The following is a 9,725-nucleotide window of genomic DNA, read 5'->3' on the forward strand; positions in this document are numbered from 1 at the left end:
CCATATTGTTGATTTAGTTATGGTGTTATACACACACGTTGTTAGGAACACCTGTCTAGTGTCAAGTTAAACTCCCCTTTTGCCTTTGGAACTGCTTCACTTCTAATACTAATAAAAATACTACTACTAATAATAATACATTTTATTTTAGGGTACCTTTCTAAAACCCAAGGTCACCTTAAAAAGAGACAAAGATGTCAATAAAACAGTAGATTAAAATAGATTCTAATAAATTAAAATACAAAAAAACAACAAATAAAAACAAAACACACAAAAAAATAAACAAGATTTGACATCAAGTAAAATCAGTATTAAAGTGAGGAAGCCAGTTTAAACAAGTAGGTTTTGAGTTGTGACTTAACAAAGGGAAGGGACTGAAGGAATTGAGTTTCAGAGCCGAGGAGCAGAGCGACTGAAAGCTCTGTGCCCCACAGTGATAAGGGGAGCAGAAGGAGCAACAAGATGAGTGGCAGATTAAGATCTGAGAGAGCGGAAAACAGTGGTGATATGAAGAGGATCACAGAGATAAAGGAGGGGCAAGGTGAATACACTTCTTCGTGTCATAGATTTAAAAAAAAGTGCTGGAAACATTTCTCAGATATTTTGGGCCAAACTGACATGATACCCAAAGTTACTGAAGATTTCCAGAACATCCTAAAGGTTTGTGTTTTATGTGGTGACTGCAGAGGCTGTCTGATCACAGTGAACTGATCGTGTTAAAGAAAAAGTTTAAAATAAGTGGTGTGTTATCCTGCTGGAAGCAGCCATCAGCAGATGTGGTCTGAAAGAGACGGACATGGTCAGCAAGAACACTCAGGTAGGCTGTGATGCTCAGCTGGTACTAAGGCAGGCTGGATCCATTTTCTTGTTGTTCACACGAAATTCTGATTCTACAGTCTGAAAAAACAAATATTTGGTTGGTTCCTATCTTGAAATATGAACCATGTGTGTTCACAGCGAGGTAACATCCAGTCAAAGGCACCGCCTGTCGACGCTCGGCTCTTTTATTTTTCTAAAAGAGGAAACAACTCAGAGCAGCGAGGTTAAAGAGGTCAAAGGTAAACGGTTCACTACTACAGCAGCCAATCAGAGTGAGGAGCTGCAAGAGGAGATCATACAGGTCTCTGAATCCCTCCATTCAAACACAGAATATAAACAATACGCTGTGAAGCAGATCCTGACAGTCTGCAGTGAACACAAGTGTAAAACTCATTTCAATGCATATAAAACATCTTCCTGTTACCTCGACGTTCGACAGAGTCACAAATAAACCAAGATAACATTTTAAAGGATAAAAGACAAACAGGAAACCATCAGCTTATTGCAGGCACAGCTTTTGGTTATTTATTGAAAGAAGTCACAAAATCATTTGGTCATATTTAAAACAGTTTCATATTTCAATAAGTCAATAAGTTGTGTTGTGATTGTTAACATAAAAACCTGCTCTGCAGAGTTTCAGTGAAGCTGTTTGTTCCTGGTTCCTCAGTCAGCATGACGCCTGTGTGTGGTTACGCCCTCTGAGCCCTCCTACACTCCTCTGATTCAGTGAACGCAGCGTGAGTCATGACTTTGATCTTGTTAGGGAAACTGAAAGTGAGTTGATACAAATATTCCTCTGGGCTGCTCACCAATAGCTGTGTGTGTCAATACATGCCAGAGAGCTTCAAAACAAAGTTAAACATATTTAAAACCCTCTCAGATTTCTTCATGACTTAATTTAAATGTTTTTGCATTTGTTGTCAGCTTCATTTCTGCTGCTGGGTTGTTCAATAAATATACAAATATGGAAGAAAGATGACATGATTTTAATGTCAGCTCTGAGATTTAGACTTTAAACTGATCTTGGTACAGGCTGTTCAGTGACTTTGGGTCTAACCCTGAAGAATCTGTAGACATGGATGACAGGTACTCTCAGGTATTCTCTGCAGCACAAACAACATGCAAAGTGACACGCAGCTTGTGCTGCTGAAACTTTAGCCCTTGGCTTTTTTGCTGGTGTCAGTAACGTGAAACTCAACAGATGCACATGAAACCTGATTCTTTAAGCAGAGAATATATCTCTCTATTATACATATATATATATCTCCATGAAGTTGTCATTGGTTGTTTTTATTTCTTACATTTAATTTGGTGTGTTTTTAAACAGAAGGTCACTGACTCATTTCCTTTAAATCCTCCACCCACGGGTTTACAGTAAGTATCATTTACCAGGAAGTCTCTTTCTGTTTCACTCTGGACTCTGCTGCTCTGTGGTATTCATGCTCCTGTTAAACATGGGATATTTTAAAATCCTTCTGTTTTGTTTTCTAATTTCTGCATTAACAGGTGAGTAACGTGTTTATATTTTTACTTCTACAAGTTCTCTATCTATCTATCTATCTATCTATCTATCTATCTATCTATCTATCTATCTATCTATCTATCTATCTATCTATCTATCTATCTATCTATCTATCTATCTATCTATCTATCTATCTATCTATCTATCTATCTATCTATCTATCTATCTATCTATCTATCTATATCTAAATGTCATTTTTAAAGTTAACCATTTTCAACTAGTTTTAATGTGCTATGTATGTATGTATGTATGTATGTATGTATGTATCTATCTATCTCTGGCAAGCCTGGGAGCTTGAGAGTTCTGCGCAATATCTTAGCTGTTCCTAGGACTGCGCTCTTCTGGACAGAGATCTCCGATGTTCTTCTGGGAACTGCTGGAGCCACTCGCCTAGCTTGGGTAGCTCCGATTACCACAGGGACCACTGTTACCTTCACCCTCCACATCCTCTCGAGCTCTTCTCTGAGCCCTCGGTATTTCATGAGCTTCTTGTGTTCCTTCTTCCTGATGTTGCTGTCATTGGGAACCGCTACATCGATCACTATGGCCGAAGTCCCACAGGATCTTAGCTCGGTCATTCTCCACCACCCTAGGGGGCAGTCTCCCATTTTGACCTTGGGACTTCCAGGCTGTATTCAGCACAGATGTTTCTGTATACTGTGCTGGACACTTGGTTATGTGGTTCCATGTATGTTTCATGTGGCCTTCTTGTAATCAATCCACAAAGTGCACACGTTGGTCAGCCTGGTTTTACAGTCTCGGGCAATGGCTCGGTCTACCAATAGCTGGTGTATGTGCCTCTGGTATTCTTGCCAATCCTGGTGCTGTCCAGCTCTTCATACTGGAGACGCTTTCTTGGATGTCTGCCACTGTGATGGTTACTGGTCCCTGTTTAGAATCAGAATCAGAATCAGAAACTTTATTGTCATTGTCATGAGAACAACGAAATTAAGAATGGTCCCCGATCATTGCATCATCCCTAGCAATATCAAAATATAAATAAAACAATAAAATTCAATAAATAAAATAGATAGAATACTTAAAATACTAATAAGATATAACAGTAAAACATTCACATACATTCCCACACACATGCTTCAGACCGTGCATAGATTAACACAAGAGTGGCGTGATGGACATTTTTTTGTAGTATTCAGATGTGTTATTGCAGTTGGATAACAGCTGTGTTTGAGTCTATTAGTCCTTGCTCTGATTGCCCTGTACCGTCTGCCTGAGGGCAACAGTTCGAACAGGGAGTGGCCAGGATGTGAGGTGTCTTTTATGATGTTTTGGGCCTTTTTAAAACAGTGGGCGTTGTGTAGAACTTCCAGTGTGGGGAGAGGGCAGCCAGTGATCTTTTGGGCGGTGTTAATGATCCCTTGGAGTGCTTTCCTCTGAGCCCCTGTGCAGCTAGTGTACCAGATGCATATGCAGTAAGTTAGAACACTCTCAATGGTGGCTCTGTAGAAGGACACCAGCAGTCTCTGTGTGATGTTATTCCTCCTGAGAATTCTCAGGAAGTACAGTCTCTGTTGGGCCTTTTTCAGCAGCTCGGAGGTGTTCACACTCCAGGAAAGGTTCTCCTCTATATTGACTCCCAGGAAGCGGAAGCTTGCCACCCTTTCTACACAGTCCCCATTTATGAATAGTGGTTGGATCTCTGCCTTTTTCCTTCTGAAGTCTATTATGAGTTCTTTGGTTTTTGAAGTGTTGAGGAGGAGGTTATTGGCCTTACACCATGACGTCAGCTGCTCCACCTCGTCTCTGTACGTAGACTCGTCTCCCTTGGAAATGAGCCCCACCACTGTGGTGTCATCTGCAAATTTCACAAAGATGTTGCTGTGGTGGCGAGGAGTGCAGTCGTGTGTGTAGAGAGAGTAGAGCAGTGGACTGAGCACACAGCCCTGGGGTGAGCCAGTGCTGAGACTCAGGGCTGAGGATGTGTGATGGCCAACTCTGACTCTCTGTCTACGGCCCGAGAGGAAGCTATTGATCCACATGCAGGTGCTGTATGGAAGCCCCAGGTCTTGTAGCTTGGCCACCAGGGAGGTTGCTGTGGTCTTCCCTCAGATCCTCTAGCCACTGAGCATTGCCGTTATGGGTTGCATCCTTCTCCCACATGTTCTTCCAGTATTGCTCTATCTCCAGCCTTGGTGGTGCTGTTCCCCTGCCACTGAGAGTCCACCATGGCTGGTTCTGTGGAGAACAGCTGGTTTATTCTCCTGAGTTGTTGCTTAGCAGTTTCCAAGGCCTCAGGTATGGACAGCTTCCTGTACTTCTTAGGCACCTTCTTCATCGCACCTTTCTGCAGCTCCAATGGTTGGCTAACCTCCCTTCATGCTACCTTGACCTTGGTCTCTAGTCTCCCCATGGAGGTACCGCTCCTTGTGGCTGTTCAACTTTTAGCCGAGCATCTCATTGATCACTGCTGCCATAGTATTTTTTAGCTTGTTAGTCTTGGTAATCGTGGCTGTATCGTCTGTAGTGCTGCATTCACATCATCTACTAGATTTTCTGAGGGTGTTTCACGTAGTCTTGGTAACCGGCTACTGAGGATCGAGGTTTCAAGCTTCGCCATGATTTGGTCTCTCAGGTGAGTTTCTCTCGCACTCAACACTTCTTCTTCTATTGAACTTGGGGCTTGGCACCCAGTCTTGGGTGGGTGTGATTATATCTCCCCCCGACCTGTCGTCCATGTGGGATATGGTCCTTAGTGCAGCGTTCAGTACTGCTGACCATAGTATTCTATTAGCGCGATTAGTGCACGCTGTAGATATTACAGGTACTGTGCTATCATATCTATGTAATAGACTCCAATTTGTAAATGTAAATGGAGAGTCAATTAAGGAGCTTGGAAAGAAAAGCGTCTGGACTTCTTTGAGTTGTTTGAAGACGTTTCACCTCTCATCCGAGAAGCTTCTTCAGTTCTAAGGGTCAATTGGTGGAGAGTCCCAGATTTAAACCCAGTGGGCGTTTCCCCCCAAACAGGGAAAAAGGACCCCCTGATGATCCTCTAACTAATCACATGAGCCAAGGTGTGAAAACGGGTGTGGGTCACAATCAGCCAGGGTTTCGGGGGAGCTCATTGTGAAACCTGGCCCCACCCTATCATGTGATTATGTGATTTCCTGAGGTCAGATGGCCCAGGATCCCCCCCCCCCCCCCCCCCCATCATATTCCTTTTCAAGATTTACTTTCTTTAATCACTACATATATCTACATATATTTATAGATACATATATATTTAGTCATCTTTTCTCTTTTACTACGTCTCTCTAATATTTTGGTCTTTTCTATTTTTCTCTTTATTTTTTTATTATTTTATTTTATTATATTTTCTCCTACTGTACCATGCTGCTGAGTGACAGCTGCTCGTCAAACACATTTCATTGCAATGTTGACCCTGTGTCCGAAAGTCTCCTTATATTTCAATTGCATCGCTATAAGTGCAGTGTTAATTTCTGCCGATAAGTTCCACTTTGTTCTTACTGTTTGCTGCGGTGATGACGTCACATGCTTTTACGACGCTCCTGCCGTATCACGAGTCCGAGGAGCACTAGCCATGTTTTTCTCCATGAGTGTGGGGGAATAGCGATCTCCAGCCGTGTGCGTTCCTGTGCAAATGTGCACATCCATCTTTTCATGGCCGACCAACCTGCTGCAATTGTTAATGGACACACAGGTTCACCAGTTGCTTCTTCATAAAGACGTCCAGAATCCACAGACATTAAAGTTCATGTTTGGAAAAGTGACACAAGGAGGGAGAAACAATAAGGAACTCTGTTAAGCCTGACAACAACAGCACCACAGCTTAGCAAGAAGGGAATGAATGCAGGAAGGTTCACAATTCATTACTCAAGCCAAGTTAAAAGAGATTTTGCATGAAGTAATAAGTGCATTTCTGCCAGAGGTTTCTTCCTGTTAAAAGGGAGTTTTTCCTTCCCACTGTTGCCAAAGTGCTGCTCATAGGGGGTCATATGATTGTTGGGCTCTTGTACGATCTACTGTACAATATAAAGCGCCTTGAGGCGACTGTTGTTGTGATTTGGTGTTATATGAATAAAATTGAATTGAATTGAATATGTGGAGCATGAGTGGACACTGGACACTCCAGGACTTTTCCTTCCTGTTGAGTTTGGCATCTTTGTAAAAGGTCTCTACAGATTAGCTTTTGGAGACTGTGATTGTGTTTCTCTATGTTAAATATAAATATGGATAAAATATGAAATATGCAATGTAATTTATTTTTGTTTGATTGCCTCATTCTGTCTGAGTGAATGTTTTATTGTGGTGTGAATGGGAGCAGCTGGTAAGCCTTATTAATTAATTACCTTCGGGATTAATAATTAATAAAAAGTGTTTTGAAATGAAATGATAAAAACAAGGGAAAAACACATTATTTTCATGTATTCAGCTCTTCAGCAGGATGTTCAGGGGAGAGTTGGAGATGACGTCACTCTCCAGTGTCAGATTTCAACAGAAGAAATAATCTCAGTGCTGAAGTGGAGCAGAGCTGACCTGAACACAGACGGCTATGTCTACTTTTACAGGAACAAACGCTCCTATGAAAATTACCAACATCCATCTTTTCATGGCCGAGTGAAGCTGAGGGACCCGGAGATGAAGGATGGAGATGTTTCTCTGATCCTGATGAATGTTACATTTAATGACACTGGGATGTATGAGTGTCACATAGCAGTGAGGAAATCTGGGAGAAGTAAAAGAGTTCACACAGAGATCAGTCACTTCATTAACCTCACAGTTACAGGTGAGTTTGTGGAGCTCATCAAATGTAAACTAAAAACTCCAGCTTTATGATCCAGTTAGAATCCTCTCCATCTGTGACTTCTGCTTTCTCTGCAGCTGAAAGACATGAAAGCGTGTCGGAGAAACAAGTGATGGAAAAAGGAGATGGAAACATGCATGATGCTGAAAGGGTCAGTGCTCTGACTCAGCAGGCCATTATTCCTGTTGTTGTTGTTGTTCTTGCTGTTGTTGTTGTTGCCATTGGTTTTGTGGTACACCGACGAACTTGTCAACATAAGAAGCAACGTCTAGTCAAACTTCCTACTGAGGACTCAGCTGAAGTGTAATGAAGCTGCTACAGAAATGCATCAGTTCTGTTGCTGAAAACTAAAGCACGCTGTTACAGCATGAACACATTTATTTTTATACAACTTTTAACAAATTATTAGATCATCATCATAAACCGAGAAAAAGCACCCAGCGTTACAAACTGCTTTAATACGGGCTCTTCAGTGAGTTCTTGACTGATATAATATATCTCCAAAAGTTGAATCTGTTCATCATAGCGTTTTTGTGGGAGAAAGGTCATTGAGACTGTATATTTTAACCATGATAATTGTCCCGCATCTTCACAATGAAATGAAAACAGTTGTTTTATTATTATGTCACGATACAACCTGATGTTATAATATTTAGAGGGATTGTTGAAGCTCACTGTGAACTAAACTAAACATGAATTAAACGATGCAAACAAATGTGTACTGAATGATCCCACCCTGGGAAGTAAATAGGAATAGATAAGTTTGTAACATTGATGAAAGTCAAACCTTTAATATTTTTGTTTAATGCTGCTCAAAATTGTTAGTTCGGTTATAAGAGCTGTTGAATTTTCAGGTAACTGTTGTTTTCATATCAACACTAAGTTATTGTTTGAAAATATTAAAAAGTCATTCACACTGATGCTGGTTGCCAGATGTGGTGGAAGCTGCTCTGTGACAATGAATGTATTTATATTTGGCTTGAAAGATCTGTGAACGTTTGCATTGGTGATTTTGTCTGTCTTTAAATATACATACAAATATACTCATAAAACAGAGCAAACAAAGGAAAATTAAAAAAAGACAAGAAATAAGAAATGTTATGTACTTTGTGTACTATGCACTATGCCTAATTATAACATGTTATTGTTATTAACACACCTGTGTGTAACATATATTTATCATTAAAATGCTTTAAAAAAATAAGCTTTTTTTGACACATGGTGTGCAAAAAAAATAAATCAAGGAACATTATATTACATATGTCACATTTCCCAGTGCATCTCATCGGCTGTCCCCAACATGTGTCATGAAAGTATCGGGGAAACTTCACACAGTGAGAAGAAGAAACAGTTGGTATTTCCTGTTTCTCACCCCGTGATTTATCAGAAAACCATCACATTATAAATCACTTCTTAAAACATGCCCCTTTTCAGTGGCCACAGAGTGACAGCTGATTTTTAAATTGTTTTAAAGTCTTTTCACATAAATGATTTTGTATTTTTATTCTGTTGTTAACTTTGGTCAGCACTTGCTGTTTTAAAGAACTTTACTAATAAAGTTGGCTTGGTCTATCAAATATGTAAATTAGTTATTTACTCAGGAAGTCTGAGTAAATATTGTTTATATTCCAGCTACAGGCCAGTATTCAACACAGTCACAGATGTGCATCAGTCAGCTTTTTGTTAATATTTATTCCTGCTGGATTCTGAAGTCTGTCTTCACAGCCACATCTTTTCCTCTTTTGATCATTTTTTTCCCTTCTCTGCATTTAATACTTTAATAATCATGCCGTCACAGTTCCTGGGCCTTTGACACAGCATTTGGCGTTTCTGTTGTGGACTCCTTCATTCTTTTTGGACTTTGAGATGTGGCTTATTTTTTTTTATTTTTTTTTTTAGTTCAGTTTGTTTGTTCCCTTATGTGTTGTTCTGCTTCTAAGTTTCTCTTATTCCTGTTCTATTCTCACTTTCTGGTGTCTTGCATGCTTGAGTTTAATTCTACATGCCATGTCTCCTTATCCTGAGATTATTATCAACTGTGCTCCCACCTGTTTCCTTTTCCCTCATTACCTGTTGTGTGTATTAGAGCTTTTCAGCAGCCATTCAGCCTTTTTAAAGACAGGAATAATCGTTGTTGCCATTCAGTATGGCTTCCACTTCACAGAAAACTGTATGATGCCCATCATCATCCCGGGTCTGCTGATTTAAAATGATGCGTTCACACAATCCACCAAAATGAGATTATTTTAACCTAATTTAAGTCTGACTCTGCTTCCCTCCACGCTCAAAAGCCAGTATAAAAACTTTGTACTCAAGTGAGTTTCCATCAGCACGACTCACACAGGCAAAGATGACGAATGACAGCTGCTGTGATCTCCTTCTGTTTTTGCTTTATATTGAAAATGCCTTCAGGTGCTTCCGCCTCGACTTTTGGCTGCATAGTTTGCATTAATCCCTAAGAGAGAACTGATGGTGCTGGCTGTTTTTCATGCACATGAAGCCCATGAAGAAAATCACAAATATTTTGACTTAACTGCATATTACCTGCATCTTTCCTTACAGCGTCCTAAAAGTGAAAATGATCCCTTCCTTTAACAG

General features: G+C 40.4%; 1 long non-coding RNA gene across 1 annotated transcript; it reads left to right on the top strand.

Annotated features, from left to right (window-relative positions):
* The first annotated feature begins 1,382 nt into the window (after window positions 1-1,382).
* On the top strand, window positions 1,383-9,649 carry LOC309704024. Its single transcript, XR_014276117.1, has 3 exons — window positions 1,383-2,325; window positions 6,756-7,109; window positions 7,205-9,649. It is a non-coding gene; the product is annotated as an uncharacterized lncRNA (long non-coding RNA).
* Window positions 9,650-9,725: the final 76 nt, after the last annotated feature.

Source organism: Aulonocara stuartgranti (assembly GCF_965226115.1).
Source record: "Aulonocara stuartgranti genome assembly, chromosome: 3".
In the NCBI taxonomy this organism is placed as follows: Eukaryota; Metazoa; Chordata; class Actinopteri; order Cichliformes; family Cichlidae; genus Aulonocara; species Aulonocara stuartgranti.